Here is a 12,326-nt window from a genome sequence, read left to right as displayed (position 1 = left end):
AATGTTCCTTGTTTTTAATCTTGTGTGCTATATTTTAAACAGATGGGATTTCTTCCAGTTATTTTCAGACAGAGGAGACCAGGGGAATTAATGTAATTCCTATATTGGATGTGTATTTCAAGTTGCTTTGATTTTTCTCAGGTGCTTTAGAGAGAGTGATGCATTCCTCTTCATAGCTAGCTATCCTGCGTCCTACTTACAGATCAATATTCACCGCTAGTTCTCTTGTGGTCCTACTCACAGATCAATAAGTGGTGCTTTCAAGCATACTAACCTCTTGGCATAATCAGCTTCTCGTTCAAACATGCCATCTGTGCTCCACCAGGAACGTCTTTCTCTCAACAAAACTGGCAATAGTGACAAGATTCATTTGAATCCCCAGTCCTCATAATCATCAAGCAGTCTGAGGTTCTCTTTTGTAAATACAATCGCCTTGGAAAATTCCTACTGCCTGTTACAGCAGACTAAGGCTCACATTTATTTTCTATGCTGCAAAAAGAATGCCTCATGGTATTTCTCTTATACGTCTGATCATTCTACAATGTTTTTCCATGTACCCTCAAACCTCCTCCTTTGCCATCAGGCTTTTTCACCTAAATCCACCAACATGGAGGCTGAAGGAAATTGGATACAAGTCTCTATGGGAGCTGTCAGACCATCCTTTAATCAGCCTATAAGTTGCTGCTCACAGCACGAGACGTTAAACCTCTACCCAGAGATTAAGTATGTTTGCTCAGAGGTGCCATTCAGGGAAGTATTTTCTTTTTTAATGGAGGTATTGGGGATTGAACCCAGGACCTTGTGCATGCTAGGTACACACTCTACCATTGCCTATGAAAACATGCTAACTCATCAGAGGTTTATTTTCTCCTTGAATGTCTGAAAACAATGAAACAAACAGAAAGATAAGCACTAATAACAGGCCAGTACACTCACTAGATCTCAGTATATTTCAGGATAGGTTAGGATGATGCTTATAACAAAAAATCTCAATCTGTCTTGAGGATATAAAATACAGATTCCAATGGATTTTCTTTTTTGTTTTTCTATATCTAACAAGGAATCAACTACTGAAATGCTACTGAGAAAAAGGGTTTTTTTTTTTTTGTTTGTTTGTTTGTTTAATTCCCAGTATTTCAAGAGCAAATTTGAAAAATGTTACCAGTGAAAAGAATGTGAGATTAACCTCCTTGGATAGTCCCAGAGAAGTAGAAGTGATTAGTTAATTAGGAAAAGAGATTCTCTGAGGGGCTTTAGTAGTGACATAAGCAACAGTCTTTCAGTTTTGTAAATTTTGCATCATTTATAAAGCAATGAAGCCTTCATGTCTCCATTATAGACAAGCCGATATTTCCTTTGATGATCAAATATTCGCAACATTGTGATGTCAGTGTTATTCTCATGTCAAAAATTGCTTATAAGGAGTCCACAAAAATGTTTATCTGTATTTTACCCTAAATGTCTTCAACTTCCAATGATATGAAAAAAGTGAAAAAGGCGGCTTGGTTTATTGCTGTCACTTTTAGCTGATATTTGGTCAGAAAAATATTTACTAATCCATTCTAAAATACTGAGTAAATAACTATTAAATGTCAGGCACTGTATTAGGCAATGATGTTGAAGAGGAAAAGCATATATAGAAATACAAGAATTATTCTTAGCATGTTTGTTGTTTTATAGATCAGACATATTTCTAAAAAAACTGCATGTAAAGCAAATTCTATAAATACATTTAAAATATAAAAATAGATACATCATGTCTTTCTCTAAATATCTGCATATATATACATGCACACGCACACACACACACACCCAGTATCAGAGGATGGATAATCTGAACCTTCATGTCTAACTCCAAATATATACATATATAAAAATATATATATATATTTATAACCTCCCATTAGGTTGTAACCTTGACTTTAAATTTTTCTCAGAATACTTAGAAGAATGCAGTAAGCATTATAGGTGCTCAAAGGAACTATTAATCAGTTGATGTTAACATACTGAGGCAATGGAATGGTTCCCTGTAAAGAAGCCAAGGAAGTTATCTTAGGCAGAAAGTCCTCTGCCAGGTTACTTAACACTTATTTTTTTTCTAGGAATGCACAGAGAATTTGAATACAAAAGCATTATGGTACTCCACTGAGATCCAAGCTAATTTACATTCCAAATCTGAAAATGCTCACTGCCATCAGAGTCACAACGTGTAGATGTTAAATGCCATGCTCAGAATCTTAAATTCAAAGTCTTTGTTTCTCCATTTATAGCTATAGAGTTGTGTTCAAGTTAGTGAAAGATGGTAACCAATTTTTCTGTCATAAGTTTGGATAAGAGAATACAAAATAAAGATGTTCTCTTCATGAAGAATTGCTATTTGGCAAAAGAGAAATTTCTTCCAAGTGAATTATTAAACATTGAGGAACAGTGGTGTCACCGAAGACTGGGATATGTCTTTATTCACCATGTTGCACAGCAGACACTCGATACACGTTTGTATTCCCCAAAGAAAATGCACTGCTAAGCAGTGGATGTCTATGCCTTATTAGCTGTCTGTTCCCATTTCATTACCTACTGTTTAATGTTTGGGGATAAACAAGGGAGTCTCCACTGTAGCCCAGAAGCTTTCTCTCCACATGTGATTCTGCCTTAAGGCATGGAAGAGGGTCAAGGTTATAACCAAGGCTGGGCTCAGTTTCCTTCCTCAATGTTTCCATAACAACACAGTCTCATCAAATGTCTTGAATTGTAGGTTTACTCCTGTATTATCAAAACTAAGTCTACATCTTATCCTTGTTTCCTTTTAAAGCCCACTGCAGTGCTTGCATACAGTGGGTATTTATTACATGTTTGTGAATAAATGAATGAGTGAATGAAGAAAATGATTTTTGGCCAGCTTCAAGGTCCTGTGAGGTTCTCATTTCACATGTTTCTACAGACAATATTTCTTTATTTTCAGAATCTTGATGTTTGTCTAGGAAAAGTAACCAGTAATTTATAGGGATTAATTTGTCCAGAGCAAATAGCGATGGACACTACACCTTTGTCCTGTGCATCAAGTCCATGATGAAGCTATGAAAGAAAGTAAATTCGCCAGACTTTACTAAGTTGGCAAGTTTTTGAAGGTACACAGAGCAGAAGATAGCAACAGAAATTTACTTTTAGTTCTCTCATCCAGTATAAATAAAAAACAAAATTCCAAAGAGGAAGGAAAATTTTGTTCTACAGGGTGAAAAATAGACCTGTTTCTATTTTGTCTCACACCTTTAAGTATTTAAAGAGAGAAAATGGACTACAGTTTTCCACAGTAGCAAGATAGTGTTTCACATCATTTTTTGTTATTTTGTAGGAAATGAACCTTTGGAGTTTATCTTGAAAAATGGCAGTTCCTACTGCAGGATTTATTATTCCAAACTCATTTACTATTCATTCAGTGTTGGGCAAGTCACTTACGCTCCCAGATTCTCAATTGCCTCATCTGCAAAACAGTTTCTGAAGAATTTATGAGGATTAGGGATAATGAATGCCAGATAGCTAGTGAAATGTCTGGTCCATATTTGATGCTCCATAACTAATAGGTGTTTCATCATCACCATCATCATCATGATTATCATGAGTCATGATTATGGAAATTAAAGTTTGAAACAGATTTTAGACTCAGGGTACAAAATGTTACAAATAGTTCATATTGTTCAAAATAAATGGGACACACCATGGTCTTCCCAAATCATCCTATTCTTCTTCAGCAGAAGCAATTAATCAACTTAGCAAATCACTGGCTTAAGTTTAACTGAATCAAAGGAAGACACATAAAGTTATATATGTGCTAATTTTCAGGGGGCTCCTTGAAAATTTGTAGCCTAGAATTCTATCCCAGAAACAAGGAAAGATCTACTGTTCTTAATGAGTTTGCCAATCTCATCATATTTCCTGAATTGAAGGTTTACTTCTGCCTTATCACAAGTGGGATGCATTTTCTGAGACTTTCTCTTTCTCTTGTTCTTTTTTTTTTTTTTGAACATACTCCCCTGTCTTTTCATTTTGTTTGAATGTCTATGTTTATCTCTATGAAATAGGAGAAAGAGTTACCTCTCCCGCTCTTGAAGGCATGTCCTTCTTTGGGAACATTCTGTGCAGACTGCTTGTGCCTAGTGGCTTTAGCAGTAAGCTGGAGTTGAAGACTGGCATGGGCTGGAGCTTCTCCCAGTGCACACTGGGGCTTGTACCTTGGAGTAGGGTGGGGGGTGATGGAGTCAGAATCTGGCAGAGGCTGGGGTTTCTTCTGGGACGCATCAGAAGCCACTGCTTTGTTGGGGTGAGGGGCTGAAGCCAGAGTCCTGTACCAGCTGAGGCTTCTCCAAGGGCATGGGAGCTGCCGCTTTGGCAGAGGGGCTAGAGCCAGAGCCCAACACAGGCCGAGGCTTCTCCTGAGGCACACTGAAAGCTGCTAGCTTGGTAGGGTGGGGAGGACTGGAACTGAAGCCTGGGGTAGGCTGGGGCTTCTCCTAGGTGCCCTGAGGACCACCGTCTTGGTGGGTGTGCTGGATCGAGACTGTCTAGAGCATGAGCCGGGTCTTTTCCTGGAGCTCATCAGAAACCACAGCCTTGGAGGATTTCAGGGGGCTGGAGCCCAGTGTGAACTGGGTAGCATGCTGAGTAGCCTTGGCAGACCAGCTAGAAGGCCAGTCACTTTTCAACCTGCCTCTGTGCTGGGACTCAGAGCTAATAAGTTTGTGCACATGACTTTTGTTTTCTACTATTCTCCAGCTCTCCCAGTAGTTAGCCCCATTGGTTTCAAAACCAGATTAAGGAGGCTCACTTTGCTAGTACTGATGTCCAGGGCTGGGGCACCCGGCGAGGGGGGGGGCTCAAATCCCTTGCTCCTTACAGAGGACCTCTGAGTTTGTGATGTCTCCTTCCTCTTTTGGGTCACCTGTCAGGGGTGTAAGTCCTCACTAGAATACTTCTCTTCCCCTTCTACCTGTCTCAGCGTGGGTTTTTTTTTTTTCTTTATATCAATTATGGAAGAGCTGTTCTGCTAGTCTTCAGATCATTCTCAGAGAGAGCTGTTCTATACGTAGTTGTAGTTTGAGTGTGTCAGTGGGAGGAGGTAAGTTCACCATCTTCCATCTTGACCCCACCTCTCTCTACTATACTGTATATTCATTTTCCAGAAAGCCTTGGCTCTCATTCATAGATTCAAGGTCTACATTAAAAAAAATTTAGTATCAAAATCTTGCCTGGTTATCTTGGGGTTTAAAAGAATCAAGTGCTATTGAAAAGGGTGCACTGTACTTACCATTCTACAGTAATTTTCATCACTCTATACCAGTTGGCCAAATTTCATTCCTATTAAACCACCTATACTGTCTAAGAACTTTTAATTTACCTTCTAAGTAGTGAAACGTATGCATTGATTGAATTGTATCCCAAAGAGAAGTTATTCTAGGGGATTTGTGATAGGAAATTAAGGAATCCTACTGTTGAGCTTTGCAAACAGTGTCACACTATGTCATAAAGCATAAAGCATAAATGCAGTGTCATAAAGCATAAAGAAGCTCTCCTGCACTGATGCTGGGCCAGCCGGATGCTAATGAACTCCTTTTTATGGGGCCTTAATCTGCTGCATTTCCTATGACTCAGCCAAGCCTCCCACCCTCTGTTGAAGAGTCATGGATCATTTTGGAATAGTTTTCAGTATGCACCCTTTATGCTTCGATGACATCAAAGGTAGATAAATTTAGTCACTAAAATGCAAACCTTTGCTCATGGAACCAGCCACAGCACTCCCTTTAATCAAAATAACTTATCACTCTCCACCAATAATAGCAGCTTTTACTGAACATTCATTGCAATCAGGCATTTTTCGGAGCACGTTTCATCTATTACTTCATTTAATCTTCTTAATAACCTTAGTGAGAAGATACTACTCCCATTTTTCAGATGAGTAAACTAAGGCACAGAAGGTTGAATAACTTGTTCAAGCTCACACAAGGAATTTGGGATTGTAAATCAAGGGAAATGGCACCAGATTCTTTATGCCATAGTCTCAATTCCTCTTTGTCCTTTCTTGCCCCAGCGATCACCTTCTGGTGCTTTACATATAATCTGTGCTCCACGCAAACTGGACCACTTTGCAGTTCTCCAAATATATTCCTATTCTTTCAATGCTAACTAAGGTAGATCCCCTCTTTAAGCATTGCTATTGCCCCCTGTGCTTGCTCTGTTTGGTTTCTCCATAAGGGATATATGCCTTTCTATCTTAAAACCAAGGTATTAAGTAGATCTTTGGAAAAATTTTGTAGAGTGGGGGGTGTTTTAGAGGCCATTGAAGGGAGAGCTACTTTTCTTTGCCTTAGTGTTAGTCTGCTTAATTGGCAGTGGTGGGTTGAGAGGAAGGATACTAGAGAGAAAGTTTACAGTAAAGATAGGTAAGATCAGCACTTCCTTGCTGTTGGACTGTTGCTGGATAACAGGAAGGAATAGTGGAAGGAGGGCTCTAGAGACATTTGGGTCAGGGTCTGTTTATTTATAGATATGCTATTTAAATATTTTATATTTTTTAGGGCCCTACCAGTGTGTCTTGGCTAAAAATTCTTACTTGGTAGCGTGTTGTGTCAGTGGTCTACATGGGATTCCAACCCCCAGATTCTCTCCTTACTCTGTCCTCTTTCATCACAATTGAAATATGACTTTGTTAGTAATGATCCATTCATATTCTTGTCTCAAAGAAGTAAAGCAATTCTTTCCTGTCTAGCTTTACTGAGAATATATTGAACCATTCGATCACTTCATCTTGGAGCCAAAATTTACAGGGACCAAATTCACAATACATTTCAAAGAGTGTGTTCCCTGGTCCTATTTTAATCTCTTTCAGAATTGTAATTTTCTTTTACTTTCCATATTGGAAATATACTGCTTTATCCTTCTGTTGATAGATGGTATATCTAATGTCATCTGTCAGGGGTGCAAGGTTAAGAACTGAAATCCAGATTTTAGAGAATGAATAACTCAGGTGTATCGGTTCCGGCTCTGTTTAGCTTACATTTCTTCTTCAGGTATTTGGTAGTCCATCCCACATACTTCTACCGCACCAAATACGTACCATTATTAAGGCAACATTCTATATTCCTCTATTTACCTAATAGTCTTTCATACTAGACAGACTGAAGGTAAACATTACTAAGCCTAAGTACAGGTAGAGAGTGTAAGATTTAGAAAGTTAAATAATTTGTGATAGGTCACGCAGAGAGAAATCAGGCCATGGGGCTAAAACATGCAAACTTTGGTCTTTCTGACTTGTATCCTTTCCCCTAGATTATATTACCTCCCTGATGAGTGAGTCAGCTATTTACTATTTCTTTTTCCTATAGTTGCTATAAATCATATATCCTCATATTATACTCAGATGGGGATTGGCAGAAGTTAATGTCACCATTAAAAACCTAAAGGATGCTGGGGTGGTGGTCCTTACCCTATCTGTGTTCAATTTGCTGGTCTGGCTCTTGCAGAAAGGGGTGGATCCTGGAGAGTGGCTACAGTATGGACCACTGCAAGCTCCAACAAGCTCCATGTTTACCTAGCGGCTGCTGTGCTAGACATAGTGTCATTGTTAGAGTAGATTTATAAAGCCTCATGTTTCCACGGTATGCAGCCATCGATTTCATGAGTGCATTCCTTTCCATTCTGGTCAGAAAAAGGGATTGGAAATAGTTTGCATTTACGTGACTGGCCTAAACCTATTCATTTCTGCTTTGATTTCAGGGCCATGTTAGCTCTTCCACCTCTGTCATCATATAATCTGGGGAGAGTTGGATTGTCTGAGTCCCTCACAACATTACATCAATCCATTATATCAAGGCCATCATCATGCAGGCTGGACACGAGGAACAAGAGGCGGCTAGCATGCTGCAAGTCTTAGTAAGTGACCTGCACTTCAGGTAGTGGAAAAGAAATTATATGCAGCATTCACTTTAGAAAACTTGTAAATTTTTCTTCTGTCTCTTTGAAATAGAAATCTTCTAGCCTCTTGGCAGTTTGAAACCCCAGGAATGTCTTTCTTGAAGATACCAGAGCCATCCCTTAGAAATGTAATCATGAAGAGACAGTACCCCCCAGCTCTGAGCCTCCATAGGAGGGCAGAAGCCTCACTTCACTAAGCACCAATTAACAAATACAGATGATCTAATCACATTGATCAACACCCCCACACCCCACCATGCCCCCCAGTACTTTTCCATTAGCTCACTCCAGTGTTTAAACTCTCATGTTCAATCTCTTTCCTGTTGCAAGTCTTTTTCCCCTAGTTTTATTGTGATAGAATGACATTTAACATTAAATATGTTTAAGGTATATAACTAATGATTCAATATATATATATTTTGGGAAATGATTATCACAACTAGTTAACATCTATCAAGCTCTATTTTCAGCAGCTTTTAGATATACAATATGCTATTGTTTACTTTGAGACAGGAGGTAAGGGGGCAGGGCACAACCATTAAAGGAATGATACCTGAATTGAGGATAGGACAAATTGATTAGAACCAAGATGGCGGAAGACTGGCCTTCCAGTAGACCTTGAGCTTCCTGGCACACCCACAGGCGCCATGACAGTTCTGAGGCTGACCTTAAGAGACCAAAAAGTGGGCGGGGGCCCAATTCCTGGAAATCCCAACACTGTCCCCAAAATAGTTGGAATAATCCTCCTACTCCTTAGCATATAAAATTACTGAGCCCATAAAAACTAACTCCCACACCTCGTGGGCACTCTCTGTCTCTCTCTCTCTCTCTTGCTTTCTGAGATGGCCCACATTCTGTCTGTGGAGTGCATATCTAGTTTACCTTAAACTAAACACCCTTCCACCTCTCAGCCTCTCTCTTCCTCTCGTCTGTTGAGATGGCCTGTATTCTGCATATAAAGTGTGTTATCCCCTAAGCCACTGTGGAGTGTGTATATCTTCATGAATAAACTTGCTTTCACTTTACTATGCCTCACACTTGAATTCTTTCCTGTGCGAGACAAGAACCTATTCTCCAGTAACAACGTGAATAAAATCTTCCTTGCCTGTTTCACTTAATCTGGTGCAATCTGTCTCTGATGCAGGCTTCATGATGAGAACTAGGGAAGCTGTTTTGGAGGTACTGGGGATTTGAGAGCATCCCTTTCAAGCCTGAACCACCTACCTCTGGACCATGACGTAAGAAAAGAGCAAACATCTATCTTATTTGAGCAGCTGAATTTGTGTCTCTTTGTTGGAACAACTTGGCCTGTGTCATAAGTAATATAAGGTGTATTTGACCAAGTTGCTTTAAAAAGGAAACAAGTATGAAAAAAAGAAAAGGAAATTTAATTTTGTTTTGTTTTCCTCCTCGGAGCATGAATTATGGCTTTGAACTTTGTTAAAAGTCACAACTAAGGAAAATACAATGGTGCATGCAGCATCCCATCACAGAAAATTGAAATAAATGAATGTGGTATTTAAGTCTTGGACCAAAATTGTATTGTTTGGAAACAGAAAAGGACAAAGAGATGAATAAATTTATAATATATTAAGATTCAAGCTGGCCAAGTTATACAATGATTTATTTATTAGAAAAACATTGTAGAGAACCTACCTCTAGAGTCCACTTTATTTACTCAATAAATATTTAGATTGCTCGGAAAAAGTGAACATAATAACATTACAAATGTAAAAAGGAATACTTCTATTATTATGACATAAAAAAAAAAAAGGAACAAAGAATGTAGGTCATCATCTAGTTTTATAATGGGTTGAATCTAACCTCAAACCCACTGCAGTCACCCAGGGGCAGTACACCCTGAAGGGAATTCAGGATGGAAAAATTAGGACAAGGCATTCTGTGTTTTGGATAACCAGGCCCCTAGATGGTTAAGATGCATACCTCAGGAAGAATTTCAATGACCCCAGATTCTTGCATCTTCCCACACGTAGCAAAGCACTAAAATCATTAAGTTGAGATATCTGTTCTTTGTGATTAGCAGTATCTTTTACAAGATGTGTGCTTGACTACATTTATTTCCTAGCCAAAAACAATTCATATCTATGCTGGTTCCTTCCCTACCACTTAGGAACAGTTCCTCAGAGCTATCTGAGGGGCTGTTTCCTGGGCTCTCGTCCTCAGGAAGGTCCCTAAATAAAACTGAAACTCACAACTCTTATGTTGTGTGTGTTTCTTTCAGCCAACAACAGTCATGTGTATTTATTTTCTGATTTCCTAGCGATTTTTTGCCATGTTCATATTATAGTCTTCTTGAGGGAATGCTTATTTTCACCATGTCGTTCATTCACATCTTCCTTTTCTCTCTCCACTTGTAAATAGTCTTTCATTAATTAATTCAATAAAAAAATTTTGAACGCTTACATTGTGCCTGGAGCTGTTTTAGGTACCAACAAAAGGCTAAAGTGATCCTAAATGGGGATAGACAATAAAATATGATCACGTAAACAAGAGAATACAAACTGAGGTGGGGGAGGTGGGGGAAAGAAATGTGACGATCACAAGGAGATTAACTGGGTTGCAGAGACAGAGCTAGTTTAGGTAAGCTGGCCAGGGCACACATGGCGGTGAAGAGCCAGGGAAAAAGATTCCAGATCCAGGAAGTACAAATACAAAGACTCCTGGCAAGGAGACAGCTTGACTTCTGGAAGAGGAGGAGGCCATTGAAGCTGGAATATGGTGAACAGAGAAGAGGGTATAATGAGATGAGGTAGGAATTGGGGAAACCTGATTAGAGGAGGGACTTATGAGACAGCTAAGGTGTTTACTTTCTGTTCAAAGCAAAAGGAAGGGTTTTAAGGAGAGCAGTAATAGGATTGGGTTTACATTTTTCAGAGATCAGGTCACTGATGGCACGTGGGTTACAGGACAGAGTGCATCTTACATTGAGGTCATATGTTGCTGGCGGGGGTGAGGATTTGGAAGTAATGACTTCCCCAATTTGGGAAACTACAGTGAAATCTCTGGACACCAGAGCTCATTTGCATATTATAGCTTGATTGGTTTGAAAAGGTTTATTGTTTGTATTTTGGTCAGACTTCCAGTGAGATGCCTTGGGACTGAAACTGAAGCAAAAATCTACCCAGCTACGCACAGGGATTTTGTTGTTGTGTTTTGTTCTCCAGCTTTAGGAGGGCCCAGAAATAGCACTGGTGAGGATCAGGGGCCATAGGGCAGTTCGGCCTCTGCACCCCAAGACCTGAGAGCTGAGAATGAGGGAATTTCAGATGATGACATGGCTATTTCCATTGGCACTCCATTTAAGTCTGTATGTGATTTTATTAGTTATACACCCATCTCCTCCATATCAGGATCTAAAAAGTAATTTTGCTCTTAAAACTCAACACTCTTCATGAGTATCACCTTCAAGTTAAACGAGTTGAAATTAAATCATTCATGGACTCATTTACATGTAGCAGAAAATCCAAAGTGAGAGCTCTAATACTTAGCAAATTATTTTGGAGAAGCGCATATTTGAATAATTAACATAAATAATTAACATACTTTAGGACTATTCTTGCTGTCTTAACATTACGGAAAAAGGGATTTTAACTATCTGTAAAAAAACGTATTGGACAAGCATCGTTGATGATGATTAAAACTCCAGTAGCAACTCAATTTTTCTTTTTTTTTTTTTTTTTTTGCTTTTTTTGATGAGAAGAAGATAAATGTATCTGAAAAGCTTCATTAACTGGAAAGTCTGCTTTATGAGTTGAATTTATACTTGTGAAATATGCAAATATTTTCAAGGTATAAAATTTCAGCTGCTGTTGAACTCAACTGAAGCACCATGAAAAATGAAACATAGCCCATAATTCCATTTTTCATTTTAAGAACCTTGGCTAAACATTTTTTCAGAATTGAGATTTTGGAGGTAAATCAATTTTAGTGACTAGAATCTCACTTCCCCAAGTCATGTCAGACAGGTGTCATGGGGCACAACTACCATACTGGGATTCCAAACAGAACCTGAGAAGGAACCCAGCTTTGCGGGAAGTCAAGACACAGCCCAGCAGCTGCAAATTCCATTTTTATATACTGTTTCATTCCTTTGTGTTAGTAAACAGCCTCCCGTAAAATGCCAATGCGCTCTGGAAAGAAGGGAGTTAAAACTTCTGCAGAATTTACTTGTTCTTCACTTGTTGGCTTTTAACAAACATTTCACATTAAGAAAATGTAACTAAGAGAATGATATTTTGATTCTACCTGCAGCTATTCTCAGGGTAGAAAATTAGAGTTATTTTTACAGCTCACAGCACTACCTAGGACTGTTGTATGAGGGTGCCTGCAGGTTAGTGATGCAG

General features: G+C 39.0%; 1 long non-coding RNA gene across 1 annotated transcript; it reads left to right on the top strand.

The window, feature by feature from the left end:
• Positions 1–5,604: 5,604 nt before the first annotated feature.
• On the top strand, positions 5,605–9,414 carry LOC140689112 (uncharacterized). Its single transcript, XR_012063991.1, has 3 exons — positions 5,605–5,730; positions 7,765–7,920; positions 9,107–9,414. It is a non-coding gene; the product is annotated as an uncharacterized lncRNA (long non-coding RNA).
• The last annotated feature ends 2,912 nt before the right edge of the window (positions 9,415–12,326 follow it).

Source organism: Vicugna pacos, chromosome 25, assembly GCF_048564905.1.
Source record: "Vicugna pacos chromosome 25, VicPac4, whole genome shotgun sequence".
In the NCBI taxonomy this organism is placed as follows: domain Eukaryota; kingdom Metazoa; phylum Chordata; class Mammalia; order Artiodactyla; family Camelidae; genus Vicugna; species Vicugna pacos.
The sequence above is the reverse complement of the archived record's forward strand: the minus strand, read 5'-3'. Positions and strand labels throughout refer to the sequence as shown.